Source organism: Apostichopus japonicus, chromosome 20 (assembly GCF_037975245.1).
Source record: "Apostichopus japonicus isolate 1M-3 chromosome 20, ASM3797524v1, whole genome shotgun sequence".
Classification (NCBI taxonomy): Eukaryota; Metazoa; Echinodermata; class Holothuroidea; order Aspidochirotida; family Stichopodidae; genus Apostichopus; species Apostichopus japonicus.
In genome coordinates this window covers 32,029,374-32,049,943 of record NC_092580.1, presented here as the reverse complement: position 1 = coordinate 32,049,943, position 20,570 = coordinate 32,029,374, and the positions used below count along the sequence as shown (strand labels likewise).

Sequence of the window (20,570 nt, the reverse complement as noted above, 5' to 3'; positions counted from 1 at the left end):
CAGCAATATGTACACTGTAGGAGAGATGTGTAGGATTGATGAATAGAGCAGCAATATGTACACTGTAGGAGAGATGTGTAGGTTTGGTGAATAGAATGTTCAGCAATATGTACACTGTAGGAGAGATGTGTAGGATTGATGAATAGAGCAGCAATATGTACACTGTAGGAGAGATGTGTAGGTTTGGTGAATAGAACAGCAGTTTGTATACTGTAGGAGAGATGTATAGGTTTGGTGAATAGAACAACAATATGTACACTGTAGGAGAGATGTGTAGGTTTGGTGAATAGAACAGCAGTATGTATACTGTAGGAGAGATGTGGCCAGTAAAATGACCATTCAGGTGAATCATGGGCTTACAACTAATTCTGTTTTATTGCAGTATCTAGGCAAGTCTAAGCTTTAGTCTCTTTGAACCTAAAATTTCAAAGAATCCTTAAAATATGGAATAATTGGTATTATTGTCAAACTAAAGGCCTGAAGTTTTATGATTCCCTAAAGAGATTTAACAGAATATGTGTACTTAACGAATGATTTGTGCATAATTTGCATAGTTAATTAAAGGAGTGTTACGTATGGGACATTTATATCTTGATGAGTAAGCTACAGTAGTACATTCAACTATATTCATTTCTCATTTGGGAATTCATTGACCCATTCTTTGCAAACTTTTGACAATTGCTGAAAAGTTGGTTAATTAATTTAATGATGCCAATTAGATCATTTCCACTACCGAATGTCCCATACGTCACATTTGTCGGTAGGTTTTTTGTATTTTTTTAAGTTTTGACAAGGATGTACTTGATAAGATATTATGTTCTAATTTACATTACAGGTTATCAAAACAAATACAATTCGTTTTGAAATTATGATTTATACTAAATACATAATTAATTTAAAAATGTGATGTACATGGGACACAGCGTGACGTATGGGACATATTGTCTGTTAGCAAACAATATTCCTGTGCATTTATCCTTCTGAATCTTTCAGGTGAATCTGTCCTAACCAATTTAAACTATAGTAACAGTATAAATCATACACTTGTACATGTCTTGTGATAATCCCTGAATAGTTTAAGCCTCGCATACATTGGCAGGGGCGGCGATCTGTTTCAAATATTGGGGGGGACATTTGCTTGGATGCAGGCGAATTACTTTTAAAGCGGAGCGCCACCATTGGTTGGCGCGCAGCGTACAAGAAAATTTTTGGTTTTGATAGCCCCCCAGATCACCGGAAAAGGCACTTCTCGGGCTTGAAAATGACCAACCAGATGTACACTTTTGCCTGAGAACCAAGTTTTTCCTAATAGTTTTTTTTTTCATTCATAACCTTTTTTCAAGATTGTCACCAGTCACACATCATGTTCGACCTCATTGCATCTCCTGTGGATCATTGCTTGTAGGTAATTCTACGTAACGCCCCACAATACTCGTCAGCCCCACTTTTCAAGGTTTTAAGCCCAATATTTGTTCAGAATTTGAATAATAAATTCACTTCAAAACATACCCATAATGTTGCACAAAATTTCATCTATGGACAACCAATATAGAACCCCCCTCCCCTCAACCCCTAACAGACCGGTCAAAATTGCACGAGTAGAGGGAAGTATCATGATGAAGAATGTTGGTCAAGGAATTTTCGAAAATTCAGACAGTTAAATTATTGGTGTACAAATATTCAAACCTCTTATAACGGCTACTATAAAACTTCAATATCATAGAAAATACCCCAAAACTATGCTCGAGGGGGAGGGCGGTCTCCACCCTTCACCCCCCCCTCCCTTGGCTACGCACCTGCGGTTAGAAATATTGTAGGAAACAGGCACAATGGAAACCCAGTGCACCCATATCGATGTGGATCATATACATGATTGTACGTACTTACACTCATACACAAGATGCAAACCAAATTTCATTACGGATGCGTACCGTCTAGCTATTCATTTCGAGAAAAAAAGTAAAAACTACGGTACTTTCGGTCATATATAGTAACAAATTGTGACACGGTTAGATAGGGGCCTTGCGAGGAATTTGCCAAGGGAGGGGCAAAGCTTGTACCCAGACTTTCTAAGCGTAGCGCCACCATAGGTTGGCGCGAAGCGCAAAAGAAAATTTTGGCCGAAAATGCCTCCCAGATCGCTGGAAATGGCACTTCCCAGGCCTTGTAAGTTGCATCTAAGCATTTTCTATTTTGAAATTACTAGCGATATCATAGAAACATACAAAACATATGCTTAAAAAAAATTATGCCACCAAATATTGGGGGGATATTAGATACTATATCCCCCCCACCTAAAATATTGGGGGGGACATGTCCCCCCGTCCCCCCCATGATCGCCGCCCATGTACATTGGGTTTGTATGGTGGTAGGGTTAAGGGAATGGTATGGTGAGCAGTTCTTCACAATTAAGCTGGCAAGCTGTGTGCTAGTGTGTATAATGCAGTGAGCGTCAGAGACATTTTGCAAAAGTGACTGGTGATGTCTATGTCTGTCTGTACCAGCCACACTGATTACAGAGCTGCCAATGAACTACTTGATATCACTGAAACCACTGAATGGCACAAATCTCACAAGAGACTTTTTTTTGTAAGATAATGCACTTTACCAGTGAATACTTTTACAACATTGCAGCATGCAGTCATCAAGTCATTCTCAATGACCACAAAGTTAATAATACACCAGATTTTACCATGCACACACCCATCAGTTCATAATAGCTTGAACAGCATTCAAAATATGGTTAACTCTTCCAACTAAAACCATCCAGATACCCAAATAGACTTAATTGCTGTGACGATATCACGTGAAAACGAAAAAACAAAATGATAAAAAACTGATTTTACTTATATGGGGAATTGGCAAGCTATATATTTTCAAATTGTTCAGTACTGGTAGTCTGATATGTTGGACAGCCAACAATTGAATGTAAACCCTTGATTCAACAATGTGTGATTGGAAAGAAATACTTTCAACAGCAACCTGTCTGATATTCAGGCAATTACTGTATGTTATCAACCATTTTCTGGAGATTACATGTGACAACTTCGCCAAATGACAGCATCAAGAACCTCAAATTTTCAGATGTTCTTTCATTTATGGTGCTCCAATCTTTCTTCAAGCATAAACCTGTCTAAACTATTATCCGCTTGTAGATCTCATGATGTCAATTGTTAATAATTTGTCTATATTGCTTTAGATGCATTGTATGCCTGTTTACTACTGTATAATATAGTTTGTTTTATACTGGAATAAACAAAATGAAAATGAAATTACAAATCCGTTAGACTCAGTGAGGACGATTTAAATAAATGTGGAGACTAAGTTTAATTTCATGGTACATTTATGGTTAATTAAGAGTTTTATTTTAATTTGCCATGACTCAGACCTTTCTAAAGTAGATTACTTTACCAGGTTATTTTATGCGTTCGGACATATATGCTAACATTGATTCATAAAGATAGATAAAAGCATTCCTCCTACCCACCCCATCCTTCTGTCCATCTGTTCTTCCCTCGGTTTGGGGTGCCTTTGCCTGCTTCAGTATTTGAGAAAGTGGTCAGATGCTGGGGTATACACTCTCATCCGTCTGATGGGGACGTTAAATGGCGGTCCCGGGAGCAGGAATGGGAGCAAATTCACACCTCTGCCTCGTTAAGACGTTAAGAGAAAAGAAGGCTTGAAATTACCCAGTGTTCATCCACAATCTAAACGGAAAGGGTCTCGAATAAGCTACTGTAAGGGCTTCCTGATCCTTGGGTCTCTAAACTAAAATTAAACATCTGGTGAACTCAAATGACCTTTGACCCCTGCAGAAAACAATAGGGTTCTTACATGCCCAGTATGAATTACATTCAAGGTTTTGCTTTTGGAGTGATATCATGTTAACACTTTTCAGACTTTGACCTTTGTTGACCTCAAATGACATTTGATCTCCGTAGAAAACTAAAAGGTCCTTCTACTGAAGAAGGTGCAGCCATGTACCAAATATGGAATTCACCCACCATAAGGTTTTTGAGTTATCGTGTTTACAAGGTTTCCAACTTTGAGCTCTGCTGACCTCAAGTGACCTTGGACCTCCAGAGAAACAATAGGGTACTTCTTCTTGATGAGATTATTATTATTATCATTATTATTATTACTTTGTTTTGATAGAGCACTCTACAAAAGATCACAGCGCTTTACAGAAACAAATATAAACTACACAATAAAACAAACACCAATCCTAAACACAAGCAACACATACAAAAATTACTATGCAGTAAATAAATGTTTTCATGAGACCTTTGAAGACCGAGACGGAAACCGCCACACAGATACCCACAGGCAGCTGGTTCCAGAGACAGGGACCAATAACTTGAAAAGATTTATCACCAGTTTAACGCTTTGAGCGTGGAATCATGAGTCTGGTGGTATCAGATGAGGAGCGGAGTCTACGTCTCAAACCATCAACATTACTTAGAGGAGCATTATACAAAGAAAGAAAATCAATCAGATAGCTGGGAGCCTCACCATGCAGAGATTTAAAAACATACAAAAAGATTTTGTACCTAATCCTTTCCTTAACCGGCAGCCAGTGTTAGAGTACACAGAGCTGGGAAGAGAGCCGATCACATCCGCAAGAAAACAGCAAAACGTGCAGCTTTTATTTAATGGCGCTGAAATCACCTAAGATCACTTTCCTTAGCACCATATCATAACGAATTGGCATAATCAATGCGCGACAGGACCAGTGCCCTCACTGCATGGTGACAAGCATCCTGCGAAATGAACCTACGAATTCTCCACAAATTCCGAATATGAAAATTAACACTTTTACAAACAATATTTTTATGCTCAGACATGTTCATGGTGTAATAAAAAATGACGCCTTTTTTATTTACGGTTCCTTACAGATGTCTGATGATGATCTATGAATAGAAGCATCACCAAGCTTTAACTGAATATTGGGCAGGGATCCTAATATGTGTGGCAAGGCAAAGACCATAAATTCAGTATTTGTCTTGATATAATTGCAACATGTTCTGAGACATCCAAATGTTTATCTCAGAAATACAGCCAGAAAGTTTGCAAAAGGCACGTTCACAGTCACCAGCAACTTTGGTATCAAACTCACAAAAAAGTTGTGTGTCATCAGCATATAGATGAAATTGAACATTATACTGCCTGATGATATCACCAATGGGATGGGTGTACATTATGAACCCCAATGGTTCCACAATGGAACCTTGTGGCACAGAATAATATTTATGATATGTTGCTCAGACAAAACATCATTTAATGGAAACTCGCATACAACGGTCTTGAAGATAGGATCATGATTTCTATCATGAGAATGTAAAATGTTACCCCTCACCTGAAGGAGGGCAGTCTCCGTACTGTGGTCACTCGTATACGCACTTTGGAATAATTCATCAAGGTTTTTAGCACTAACGTGGTCAATTATGCACAATATGCTCCTACTTAATAAGGTGCATCCATGTATTTGTCATTCAACTTCTACTTTGTGAGTTATTGTGTTTACAAGCACCGGCATAACACACACACGCCATTATCATCACTCGCATACATTCCTTCCGCCTCTGACAAGGAATTACAAATGCTGGCAAAGTGTGCTTTTTGTCAAATTTGTGGAGTGATGCAATCTGCTTAAATTATTTCTAGTAATACAATATTCGCCAATAAAATTCTGTGCTTATAAAACCTTTCATATGCAAATTGCATCAGTCCTCTAGGTGTAGTTTGCTGGCCTGCTCCCAGTGCTTATAGTGCCTTGGCAGGGATTTATAACAAGTAATTTGTTTGCCAAGATTAAACCTCTCAAGGTAAACAGACTGCAACATCTTCAATTAATGATGATAACATATCATTAAGTTGTCATGGTGATAATGTGACTGCCAGGATCTCCACATAAGTGCCAGATCCCAGCTATCCCTGATCATACAAGCTAAATTAACATCTCTGGTAAAATGCAATTGTAGGACAGGAATAGTTACATTAGAAAGACAGCAGGGTTCTTCTCCAAACTTGCTATAAAATTTAAAAAAAAACCAAGCACTTAGTTTAAATCTGTTCTTATGGACTTGCTAATAGGTCTTCCATTGCCAGTGTCCTAAGAACTTGCTATACTGAGTGTCCTTAATAACTAAGGGCCCAAAATTGTCCAAACCCCAGTGATTCTTGCCCCAGAAAACAGCTACTCTTAAAACACTAGTGGGAAATGCAACAAAAACTTGATTGAACCATATGATTGTTCTGCACGGATCAATGTTTTTGTCTGCTAAAAGATAAGCTATTTAAATCAAAACTGTGAAAAGAAAAGAGTTATATTTGTTCCTGTCATCTCTGTACATGTTTTCTATCCCTTTTGGAGATAAATGCCTTTGTGCTATTTCAAGTTTTGAAAATTGCCATGGTGCACTTTTGAAAGCTGACAAAATTACTGTGGTTCCCATGCCATTCCAATCAAAGTCCACGATAGTTTTTAACTTACCCAAAAAATTCCTTGGCCTCTCGATCCTTTAATTCGAATCCTGTACCCTGCTATAAACTAAAGTGAAAAATTCCTCAAAATTTCTTTTCCAGAAATCAGTGGCTATATTTCAAGAATAAGCAGAATCTGGACTTTGCCCGATCAATCGAGTCAGAAAAAAACCAAAATTTTGTTTCAGCCGACCAAAGTTCTCTACGAGGCGACCGTCCCACAGAACAGGGAGTCTCAGAAACTTCAGACTGGGCAAACTTGATAAAGAATGCCAATTTATCATTTGATGAACAAACTCATCATCTGGACAGCCTAATTTTAGCCACATCTGGACAGCCACATTTTGTTAGCCGTATTTCAGCTGGTACCGATTGTCCCTAGACCAGAAAATTCCTTGACAATTTACCTTGTGAGCATTCATTCATGAATAAAATACCTCACCTGTGACGGTGACAAAATGTTGAGGATTAGCTCATTAAAATCCATTATGTGAGTGTCTTAGCAAAGTGATCAATTTTAATCTCACCTCAGTTAAAAGTAACTATTGGAGAAACTTGGAAAATTTCCAAACCCGTACTCAATGAGCTACTTTGAAGCTTCTGGTTGCTTAACATACAATTCTAAACTTTGTGTTGTTCCCATCAGATCTATTTCAATAAAAGTGACTTATAAAAAACTTGTCATGTTGTTCTAAATATTCTCCCAAAATTAGCATATATATATTCACTTCAATGTCAGTCCATCTCAAAGTCAGTACAAGTAGAGGTTGATGCAAATTAAGCTAGGTCTAACTTACACCTGCTCAGATTACGTCATTTGAGTGGAATATAACCAATCCAGACACTTTTTTCACACATATTCTGATAATTTACAGTGGTAAGATCAACACTGACGGTTTTTACCGTACTCTATCGTCAATGACTGGAAAGAGAAGAAGGTAAGGCGACAGTACTTACTAGAAATGTTACTCTAACAAACCTGCAGGAGAGTAGACACAATCTTTATAGGTTTACGGAGGAAAAAAATAAAATATATTTGGTATACACAAGTAGTTTGCACTAAACTTACCTAATTCCCAAATTAGGAACAACAAATGGCACTTACAACACAAAAGACCTCTTCGTTGTTTCGACTCACTGAGGGTTATTCGATTCTCATGACATAACTTACACAAAACATCTAGACAAAAGCCATGTCAGTTTAAACGTTATGAAATCTTGGATTTATTACATTTCTTTACAGATCTTAAAAGAAATTGAGACAAAAACCCAACTGATGATGATCATCTTTTAATATTAAAGCGATCTTTGTGGAGAGTAACTCCCCCACCACCCCCACCCCCCCCCCTTCCAAAAGCTAAGAAAAATCTTGTTCAGTTTGAAAGATTCATCCTAGATTAAAAGTTGCATCCTGGGAGCTGTCATTTTGTAAATCTGTGATGTCATAATGAAACTAGAATATCAAACATTCACTTTCTCTTGCCATGATGTGGGAGATGTGTGAACAAGCGTGACTATTAGAAACATGTGTGTGTAAATAAAGGTAGTCAATATTTACATGACACAACTCAGCTGGAAACAGAATGTACACAACATTGGACAGCATTACATCTAGATTTCTATTGTGCGTCAATGAACATCTTTCTTTCTTTTAAAAAAAAAAACAGTTTCCTCTAAAAAGAACCAAAATTTCTTCCAATCCCACAGATGATTGTTTGAAAACAAACAAAGGCATAACAATCATAACAATCAAAGGCAAATTGTGATGCTTCCATACACAGCTAAACAACATTTCCATTACAGAGATTTTCATGCTAAAAATAGTCCATCATGCTTTTCCAAATTTCCTGTGATTGGATTGGTTAATAGTCCCTTTGTGTGAGGAGAGGTAAATGATGCCTAAAAAAATTACATTAACAGATGACTAAAGGCACAAACAAATGAGGCACAAACCACATATTCTAGTCACTTCAACTGATTATAAACCTCAGCTGTTTAAATTATCATTTTGAAAATATTAAAATTGTTATATCACCTGGACTAGTATTAGCAGTAATTTTTAACTTCTCTGCCAAACATACTGGAAAATATACTGGAAATAAACTTGTTGTCTATATTGACAAGTGCTGACAAATGTGCAATTAACAAGTTGTAGGTATGGAACAAATTACAAGTTGCAATTATGGTAATTATGAAAGATAATTGGTACCTGAAAATATTACCTGCAACTTAAGTCCAAAGTAATGCACACCAAGACTGATGAAATTAAGCATAATTTTGCAAATGATATATTTTTTTTAAATTAATATTGTCATCTATAATGAGGGTAGTCCTGCTCAGTGCAGAAGCACTGCTTTCCCAGAGGAGCCCACAAAAATATTACATCATCACTGTGGAATAATCTGTCTGGAGATAAAACTATCTCTGGATTGAATTGTTTTTAAGTAAGAGAATTATTGATGGGCAGGCAATTGTGACCAATCAATAATTCTGAAATGGATCTGAATTAGAATACAGGGTATCCGATTATATGCAAGAGATTCCATTTATCACAGTGAAGGCTGGGCCTGTATTTGCTTTACAGTCCATAACTCATGTTATATAAATATCATATATTGTTGTTTGTATAATTTTTGATTTTCCATTTGCAGTTTTTATACAATTTATTGTCAGATTGTATATAACAAATTTTCTACACTTATTATACCTTACATTATCGATTTATTGTATATCATGTTTGTATGTATTTTACTGTAAAGCGCCTTAGAGCAATTTTTGATTGGAAAAGGCGCTATAGAAATTTTGTAAAATAAATAAATGTATCAAACTGCAGACTGTTCTTGTGGTTGGAATCATACAACAGTCAAATAGGATCGTTGGCATCTGAATTAGTGATCGCATCTTCATCCAGGTGTAAATGTGAGATATGACGACACAACATCTGACTTGGAGGTAAATGTCTCACTTTAGCTGTCCTGAAAGGATGTCACCAGAACTGTAAGGGTGCAAATAACTAGTTTCTAACTCATTGTTCACTTAAATTTTGGCAAACTCAAGTACATAATTTAGATTGCAAGAGATGCAAGAGATTCCATTTATCACAGTGTAGGCTGGGCCTGTGTTTGCTTTACAGTCCATAAATCATGTTATATAAATATCAGACTTGGAGGTAAATGTCTCACTTTAGCTGTCCTGAAAGGAAGTGACCAGAACTGTGAGGGTGCAAATAACTAGTTTCTAACTCATTGTGCACTGAACTATGCAAACTCAAGGACATAATTTAGAGAACCTGTATGATATTACAGGCTTTCAAACATATTTCAGCCATTTGATACCACACAAAAGTGCATTTCCTGTAATCCACTCCTTTCATGGTGAACTGCCTCAAGTTTGCTGGTAGAAAGCTGTTTTTGTTGAAAGATTGCCAAAAAAACTAATTAAAAAATAAAATAAGTCTGACATGATCTGTTAACCCCTACTTGCACAATACAAGGCTTACGATGTTTGATCATAAGTTTCCTCCATGTACCAGCTTGCTTTCTGCGTGCTGTCCACCAAACCATTAACATCTTGAAGAGTTTTAGTGAATCACGTAAATTTAAAAATGTTGGAAATATGAGGGACCATGCTTCCTGTGACCGTTGTTATAATTAATCGTCACAATGGGGCACAGTAACTTGCTGTTCTACTGTTAAATGCTTTGTTTTTGTGGGATATCCTGGTTTTAATTTTGTTAAAAGCCAACACACAAGGTGGATTGGATTCAAACACAAATTTTGTGGTACTGTAATGTCAGAACTGGCTTATAGTCACATATTTGTGACCATTTAATCACAGCTTTATGAAAAAAAGTATAATTAAGTTGCAATACACAGTAGTGATGTTTAGAAGATTCAGTAAGAAATTACTAACAGTTGGAGGCATGAAATCACAGCTTGCCAAAACTACATTACTTAAAAAGATTCCACACCAAGACTACAGTATGGTTAGCGTGCAGAAAGTTTTTTTATGGTAAGCAACACAAACACAACCAAAATAATGTGAAAACAGTCGAACAAACAATTTAAGCAGTTTCATGTTATAGTCAATGTAAAGACAGCTGTGTATCAATCATTGCTGGAAAAAAATGTAGTTTGTAAAGTAGAGAAATGAATATCTCATTGATTGAAAAACTTAAACCCAATAGGTTTGTGGTCTTTCTAACAGAACCCAACCAATGTCTTACATTAACCTAGTACACAGAGTTTGTACAATGTTGCAACAGATAAGCAGGCTGTTAAAAGTGTCTTTCTCTCTTAGACCCAGACCAAAATCTAAGCAGTCTTTATAGCCCTTCCTATGTCTTTATAGAGCAGAACTCTCATTTAGACGATTGGATATATTAAACTAACTTGTACATAAGCCTATGAGGAATCAGCTTTAACTGAATTTGAAGTTCAAAGGCACTGTCTTTAGTCAACACAAATAGAACCCACTTGTAAACAAGCTATTAAACTTGGTTACAAAATGGCTTACAGAGGGAACTCAGTCAAGCGACACCTTCAAGAGTCAAAGGCCATTTGACTCTGACATTGCATTTCTACTTGCAGCCATAGCTATTTTGTTATCCATAGATAATTACCTACCAACTACAGTACCAGTTTGTATAAATTTACACATGAATAGGGCTGTACCCATTGATCAGGAATAACTTGATGCCCTAGGAGAGGAAATGCTGCTATAAAATATTGTCAATTCTACCACCAAATGATGTATAGATCAGATCAAATATCAAGGGAATATTTTCTTAAACTCTTTCGCTTCAAGGGATTCATAAAGAATCGTTATGGTCATCTAGAATACAAGAGCGAAGTAAATTCACAGGCCTATCCACACACCATACAGCTGTCGCAGCTGTCTTGCATCTTAATAAGGGACTTCATTCTTACAAGCAAGAAACATCCACGTAAACCCTTTCTACTGCAGCTATACCTTCTTAGCGACGTGCAGCAAACCTACAGGTCTTTTGAACTCTACAAAACCTTCAAATTTATAGTTATGCTAGGCCTTTAAACTTCATTCTCTAACAATGTATGCAATCACTTGATGACAAAGTGGTAAAATTCACCTGGTCGATATCTTAAAGAGTGTGAAGACTCGGGCACAAAGAAACGTCTCATGCCGGTAATCCGACCTACTTTCGAATGAGGTGTAACAGAAGTGTTAGTCACCACCATCGATCCCAGAAAATACACACACAGCTTTCTACCGTCGGTAATTAGACACTAGTGTACAGTCAATACATACAGCTACGGTCAATACTATTTATTATTATTTATTGAATTTCATATAGCGCAACCCCAACAAAGTTTTCGGTTGCGCTTAACATCAAAATACAAAGATAGAAAAACCAATTATAAGAAAATAAGATCTCAAATGGCGTAGAAAAATATACTAGATACCCACAACACAGTGTACATAGCAGCGATGGACATCTCAGGTCTAGATAAAAGATAACAAGGTATCATGTTTCATTACTGTCCGCATTCTGTAGCGACAAGAAGAAAACTACACTTGCAAGCAATGGAAAGTTAACTTTTTCAGAGCGTGTCGTTTAGCAGATTTCAACGCGGGGCTGAGCAGGCTGCTGGTTGACAATACAGCAACGCCATTTCTCAAAAGATAAACACATGTCCATCTTCCCCTCCCCTCCAGATATGTACATAATGTAATAAAGTTAACTTTTTCAGAGCGCGGCACGCGGTTTGGCGCGAGTCTTCAATGCCTTTAAGTAATGTTATGGTAGTAAAATATTTACGTAACTTGAAGTTTTCATCATGATGCAGAAGATATCAAAAGCATTACCACTGCCTCTTTTCTACAAGATTAAATGTGTTACATTGATCTTAACAATGCCTTCTGAAATCTGTTATTATTGTTGGGGAAGGGTTTTTGGGGGAGTGGGGATTTGGGGAGGAGGGAGTGATAATGTTTAGCTCTTCAGTATTAAAGCATTATTGGTTCAATGTGAGCTCAATTGTTTATTCCAAACTGCACCGGTAGGTCTGGCCTGCAGTTGACTCTGTTTTACTATCCTGTCATCTTGCTGCACCTATTACTAAGGCCTATGTACTGGTCAATGACTGGTTATTCTATACAGTCTATAGTATGTGACACAATGAGGACCATACATTCTGTCATTTAAGTTCCTACATTGAACATAAGGTCTAGTCAGGCGCGTAGCCAAGGGGGTGGGCGAAGGGGAGCATTTTTTTTTTTTTTTTTAATGTTTTATGATATCGCTAGTATTTTCAAAAGAGAAAATGCTAAGATGCAACTAACAAGGTCTGGGAAGTGCCATTCCAGCGATCTGGGAGGCATTTTCAGCCAAAATTTTCTTGTACGCTTGCGCCAACTCATGGTGGCGCTACGCTTAGATAGTTTACAATGCCGAATCTACAGTTTCGCCCCTCCCTTGGCAAATTCCTGGCTACGCGCCTGGGTCTAGTTTGTTAAGTGTGTGTGTGACAGGTATGAATTATGCCCTGTACAAAACAATTGATAGAAAATGCATTGCCAATTTTCAAATTGTGGTATTGTCAAATGTTATCCGTGAATGTATTAATCCAGGTCGTCGGTTAGCAGATTTCAATGCGGGGCTAGGCAGACTGCTGGTTGAAAATACAGCAACGCCATTTCTCAAAAGATAAACACATGTCCATCTACTCTCTCCCCTCCAGGTATGTACATAATGTAATCATTTTAGCAATTTTAATAATGGTAGCAAGCTGTGTGTGTATTTTCTCGGATCGATGGTGGTGTCTAACACTTCTGTTACACCTCATTCGAAACTAGGTCAGATAAATTTCCAGCATTGGACGTTTCTTTTGCGCGAGTCTTCACACCCTTTAAGTAAGTTTTCTTCGTAGTTACGGCCATCTCGTCAGCTTATGTTTACCACAGAGATCCTGTATACTGTGGCTGGACTGGTTGAAGGTGGAATTATAATTATGTGCCGAGGTTGTACTTTTTACACCAAGTAGATTAGCGTCAGTTTGACAGCTGCAGGCATGGTCTGTATTATTATGTGTGTTAAGTAGCAGTTGCGCTATGGTCTTATGCATTAGTGTAACTTTACCTAGTACATAGGGTAGCGTGGTACGCAAACGAATACGGTTGAATCGTACAAATTGTATAAGGAGCCTCACCTCTAGGAGTGCTCATATAGTTGATCATTATGCTGTTAATTGAGTTTAAATATTATTATGTAAAGAAGTAAGGACAATCATTCACTTATATGTCCAACTATTAAGTAACAGACAGGTCAATACCTACATAAATTACATAACAGAGGCATAGGGTCTCTACTGTATAAGTGACGTGTAACAGCTTGAAGCAGTCTCTATAAGTTAAGTATATATTGTTTTGGGGCAATTTAACTGCTTTAGGGTTCCAACACACTTTTATTCAGCTTAAAATAAAAGCTTTAGGGGTTTAAACTGTAAGCTCTCTGTTGAAAGCCATATGATGGGCCATTGACAATACAGCAACACCATTTCTCAAAAGATAAACATATGTCCATCTACTCCCCCCCCCCCAGGGGACGGTAACATGTGAGAGATGGATGGACAAGTAGAGTATGTAAAGGCATAGGCGTAGGAGCCCAGTTTGATTTGGGGGGGGCTGTATTGCCTTGCCCGAAAAATATAATCAAAATTTGTTGCGCCCTCCGCGCGCGTTCAACATGTTAATGTGCATATCATATAGGCATGCATCGGTTATTACATCGCATGCCAATAACATACAATCATTTGCGGTGTTATTACCCTCCCATATTGGTTAGAGTTATGGGGAAGTCATTACAATCATAATAATATCAGGTTAACCATTGAAAAACACATTGCAAATTATTTTTCTTTCAGTAGGTGCCCCAACAATTCTCAGCATATTGCCCGAATTTCCACAAAAAATTATGGGTTGGGGGCTGCAGCCCCCACCCCCCCCCCCCCATCCCCGGCCTCCTGCACCTATGTGTAAAGGAGAACACACACTGAGACAGACTGTGATGACCTAGGCCTAGGCTTACTGTATTATTACACCAGATACTGGGTACATCAACAAGTACATAAGTTCCACACATTCAGAAATCAACCCTTTTGGTGACTTCTTCATTTATGTTATGCCTAGGCCTAATTCAAGTTGTGAGAAATAACCATTTTATAGATGCAGCCTCCACACTCCATGTCCAACCCCCATCCCCTCCCATACAAAAAAAGTACTGTAGGTTATATGCCAAAGTTTGACTGGCAATACAAGTAATATTGTTCCTCATCAGTCTTTATGTTTCCACACATTACTGTGTTACCTGTTAACTTATTACTACTAACTTTTAATAAATCAAGTAGCCTAGTCAAGGTAATAAAGATATTTAGCAAATACACCATTGACAGTAGCCAGAGTTAGGCTAGCCTCAGGCTTGTCTAGGTCCCTACGAGAATTCTGCTACTGTCAGTAATTTCCAAGGCACTCACCTGCAACATTCTCAGTACTATGGTATTTGGATGCTCACACAAACGACCCACGTATAAAGCTGCCTAAAAGTTATGCTACATAGACTAAAGCATTTACTGAAACCTACAATTTAGACATTAGTTAGCGAATAAAATCCTGTCTTTTTCCACTCGTCCAATGTATTATTAGCAGCATACGAGACCATTTCACGCTATACAGGGTAATGGGCTGTCTGCTGTTATGAAAATAACGTGGTAGGCAAAGTACTACAAGGTAATTCACACAGTCCGGTATCCACGGCTCATTTCACTTCTCAACACAGAGTGACAGCCACAACACATTTGTTGTTCCACATGTGTTAGTAGCTAACTCGAGCAAACAGTAAGGGCAAAATCAAATAAAAGTAGTTGGGGTTAATGATGTCATTCGTGCGTTTCTTATGTGAGGGTGCTGGTGTTTCAACTTGGTTCCCTGCTCGCGAAGAAACTTAGAAATCACATAAGCACTGGGTAAATCCCATACATAATAGACTTATTTTAACATTTCAAGCCTCGTTCTAATAACTCACAGCGTATGAAGATGAGCCTCAGGAAAGCATATTTATGATGATTTGAGTATCATCAAATTGAAATAAATTTATCTTGTCGATGAAATCAACAGGTCTTTATCCATAATTTCATCATCATTTTTCTCCGTCAATAATTTCGGTAAAAACGATGATCAGTCAGAGAAGCCCCTTTATAGACATAAGGGACCTCTACTCAAATATTTTCGAACAATTTTCATGTGGGAAGCGACATGATACGTAAACTTTGGAACGGTATAGTCAACCCTTACTAAGGTGCACTATGCGGGTAACTGTTCATTGTTGAATGTAGTTTCTGCTTCCCAGGGCAGTTTCTCTACAGCTGCGTAATTGGGAGGGCGGCATTTGATTTTCTGTTTTTTGTTCCACGGATATTTATCTCTCTGGTACAATGGCAACTTCTCATTGGTCAGGACTCTAACAAACTTCACCAACCAGGAGTTCCGCACGAGTTTGGCGCAAGGGTAAGGGGAAAGGCGGAATAGGGGAGGTTGTCGAAAACTGTCGCCATGGAAATTAAAATCTGCTGTATTATTTTAACAGAAAATGCAAGTTCCTCGGAAAAAGAATCATCAAGCATGCCCTGAAGTGCATGTCATCTCACTCCTAGCACTGCCAACCCCCATTCCGCAATTTATTATCGTTATTCCACAGTGGCGTAGCTAGGATTTTTTAAGTGGGGGGGCCATGGGGGGGCTGTTCTTTCTTGTGGGGGGGCCGGGTTACTATCTGAGCGGAGCGCCACCTTGGTTGGCGCGGAGCGTACAGAGAAAATTTGAGATTTCAGCACCCCCCAGATCGCAGGAGATGGCACCTGTGAGGCAAAATAGCAACCAAAAAGATGTGCAACTTTGGTGACAGAAATGCAACCAAAAAAAATTCTCTTTTTCATGCTGACTGGCCTTGCCAACTCAGCCAGACTTTTAACTTGAGTGAAGTTGACATCAAAGGTGTACGGGACCATTTCAGTTTGGGGGGGGGCAGAACTTTTTGTGCCCGAAAGTTCCCGTGACGCTATCTAAGCGGAGCGCCACCATCGGTTGGCGCGTAGCGAACAAGAAAATTTTTGGCACACAATGCCTCTCAGATTGCCGGAAACGGCACTTCTGAGGCCTTGCAAGTTGCATCTAAACATTCTTTATTTTATAATCTCACGTTTTAGAAATTTACAGTTCCCCAAAAAATTGGTAAATTAGAAGAAGAAAAAATGGTAACATCACTTTGAAGGGGAAAAATGGGACAGTATATTTTTTAAGCTGCTATATTTAGTTACCTTATTTATTATTTTAACACAGTACTCAGCTACCTCCAGAAAAACATTGTTCAACGACACGTAGGCGGGATAATGTCGCTCTGTCGGGTGAGACTGCAATTTGTCTCACAAAAAAGTATAAAATATAACAAAGAATATGATAAACCCCTATTTCTAGGCTTGTAGACACTCCCCCCCCCCCACCATCCATGAAAAAGAAAATGTTTCTTTTATACACTCATGTCGGGGATATCCAGGTCAAGGGCGGCGGAAGCACTTTTAATCTGGGGGGGGGGGGGCACCGACATCAAAGTGCACTTTGCAGAAATACGATTGGAATGATGCAGCGTTATATTCAGTACCCTTTATAACTCTTATTGTATTATCTTATTTGTGTATACACATCACTCCATCAACGTCCCCCCCCCCCCCCTCAAGGAAAATATGCATACTAGCACTGCAATATCCAATGCGCAAATTGGGAAACAAGGAACATGTTTTCTTTTGAGACAAAATGAGGTGAAATCATGTTAGTTGCTAATGTAGGAATCTTCCGAATTAGAGTTTTTTTCTTGTTAAAATCTTAACAAATTTTTTCCATTCGAAAATGCTTTGAGTTTGACTCACAGAAATTCGTTAAAAGTCACAGGCTTAGCCAGGATTTGCAAAGTTGTATGCACGGCTATCTGAGCGGAGCGCCACCATCGGTTGGCGCGGAGCTTTTATAAAATTTTTGGTTTTACAAACCCCTCAGATGGCCGGAAACGGCCCTTCCCGAGTGTTCATTCTGGTTCCCTGGCCTCTTGCTAACTTGAGGCACCTCATTTTTTATGTAGAAAAAAGGCACATTTCTAACCTGAGGAAAAGTGGGGGAGGGGCACGTGCCCCCTTTTACCCCCGGTTCCGCCGCCCTTGGTCCAGGTATACAATTGACTAGTTAGAAGAAAACAAATTGATCGTGCAAAAAGCGTGGTAGCCCAGATGAACTGCGCTTACGGTGGTGTTACACGGAAATATTCGGGCATCATGATGCTAAATAAAGAAAATCATGGAATTGTCGGGCAAAAATTTGAAAAAGATTCGGGCAAGCTACTGCATATTTATATATATATATATATATATATATATATATATATATATATATATATATATATATATATATATATATATACATATACATATATATATATATATATATATATATATATATATATATATATATATATACATATACATATATATATATATATATATATATATATATATATATATATATATATTTCCAGAGGACAAGAAATTCGGGCGAAAGTCCTGAAAAATTCGGGCAGCCTAAGAGGAGAAAACAAATATATATATATATATATTTTTTCTCCTCTTAGGCTGCCCGAATTTTTCAGGACTTTTGCCCGAATTTCTTGTCCTCTGGAAATTTAGGGGACAGTCTGCCCCCCTGCACCCCCCGCCTCGAACGCCTATGGTTGGCATCATTTGTTGTTTCAAGGTGTCAAGGCCTTTCTCCCAACTCAAACCCCTGTGGGCTACCGGTAGGTTTGCAGAAAATGCCCACATGTTGACTTAAATAGCATTAGAGGAAGGGGATGGAAGACTAACACGCATCGATGTTTCGGTAATGGTCCACATTGGTGGCTCGGTGCTAATTAGGCCATTTATTGGGTTTCTTGAGGCAGCTGTCATCAGAATCTGGGTTTTTGTGCCAATCGATGACCGATAACATGTATTGGTAGATATCGATATCGCGCAGCACATGCACAAGGTTCGTGGTGTATGGTCGCAACCGTCGCATCGACCATTGCCATGCCATGCTGTATGACCATTCTCATGATTACTACAGATATTGTATTATTCTTATTCTGCCAGATGCAGACGAGAAAATTGTGTAACTCTATATCCCAAATTATTGAACAAAAAATATTAGTGAATCCCACTGATGAGTTTTTTTTTTTTTTTTTTTAATTTTTTTTTTTTTTTACAATTTTTTTTACCCCATTCCCAGTGGGGGGCCAGTGGGGGGGGCAAGTGGGGGGGCCAGCCGATTTCATGGGGGGCCCCGGCCCCCCAGGCCCCCCCGTAGCTACGCCACTGTTATTCCAACTGGGAAAGGGATCAATTATAAATAACGCTCTAATTTAGGTGGGTCGTGAGACGTAGACGGATATAAGTTAATGTTGAATTTGTGATATAAGTGAGGCTTAAATGTCATCAGTGCTGCCCCAAATATACTAGGAAATCTGACAATGGTCACCCATGCTCAAATTTCCACAAGGATTTAATTTTACACTCTTAGGTAACTAGAACTGCATTTGCCTGCAAATACGAAGTATTGTAGTGTTTGCAGTATTAGGAAGAGCTTTTCGGTTGTTCATGTTTTGGGCGGACAACGCACCAGGCCTGTAAGCGAGGGCGCTTGTGAGCGCCATGACAGGCTCAGAATAAGTTGGCTACACAGCTAGCCTCTGAAACTGCAAATGTACGGATAGACTATATGTTCACTTGGCCAGTAATGTCAATATTGTAGCGCGCACGCGCACTACAATAATTACCAACACTATGATATCTAATTGTCTTTTAGTCCTCAATGGATTGGAGTACTTTGTAGGATTAGTGCCTCTAGAAAAGTATTTTTGCTTTGGGCCAATGCTTATGACATTTAAAGCAAGTTGTTTTGTTCATTAATTCTGACGTTGGGAACCTTGATCTGATGGTTAAAGGGCCTTTCATGATGTTAAGGATTAAAGGGCCTTATATTACGGCAATAATGAGATGAAACTATAAACTATTAAACATGTTTAATTTGGATTGGCCACTTTAGCCAAGCTGGACCAAATTCGACCAGGACTTGGAAGGCAGTTATGTTATGATGCTAATAAGACACATGTGCGAGTGGGAAGAGCAGAATAGCTCACTACTTAATACACTTCACGTTATGTGGCTATCCAATTCACAGTTTCAGCTCACTTTGAATGTTTTACAATTTTGAAGACCATTTCAGATTGAAAGACCATGAAGGTCTCCTGTGCCTTAGTTTGGTCATGCAGGGGTCAAACCCCACAAACTCCAAGATGCTATTTCAATGCTTCAAATGCCATCACTTTCTACAGACTCAACCATACCACCAGTTGAGGGCATTGCGGTCAAGCCATCCTGGTCAGATCATTACGTTGTGTTCTTGGAGAAGCCACTCATTACATCACCACTGATTGTCCCCCTCACCACAGGTGTATAAATGGGGACGGCGATGGCAGTTTATGGAGTTGCATGTGTCAGTTTGTGGCTGCACTCGGTGGGAAGCCTCCCAGGGGTCACTTAGATATGTTGACCTGTAGTGCCCTGGGAGAGACCATTTGAATTGGGTGCTTGGGTGTGACAAGTTACCAATGACCAGGGATTAATTGATGTAAAGTCGTGTGAGAAGGCCTAGCCTTGCTACAAGGCAGTAAACTGAAACTACTAAAGGTTTGCCAATGACAAAATAAATTACATTAAATTTGTGGGGACACCAACCCCATTTTATTAACCCTATCCCCCCCCCCCTCCCCCCGTCTGAATTATTACCAACATAAGAACTACGGTGTGCTAAATTAACAGGTTATTTCTCCTGCTCATCTGTTTTTCCTTTAGCCACTCTTGTATGAAACTGTTAGATTGTGGCAATGACAAATCAAAGTAAAGCTTTAAGTTCCCTTGACTTTTGCAGTTAATTGACCAGAAAATCCAAAGACAACAAAATAAGGATATATA

At 38.6% G+C, this 20,570-nt stretch overlaps 1 protein-coding gene across 2 annotated transcripts in view; it reads right to left on the bottom strand.

The window, feature by feature from the left end:
* The window catches only part of LOC139961670 (uncharacterized), a 118,882-nt gene extending 103,167 nt beyond the window's left edge, over positions 1–15,715 (bottom strand). The window contains exon 1 of one of the 2 annotated variants that reach the window (XM_071961056.1): positions 15,101–15,715. The gene's annotated coding sequence lies outside the window, so the exon portion shown is untranslated. Of the gene's footprint in view, positions 1–14,993 lie in introns of both variants that reach the window. The other variant, XM_071961055.1, reaches the window with a different exon arrangement.
* Positions 15,716–20,570: the final 4,855 nt, after the last annotated feature.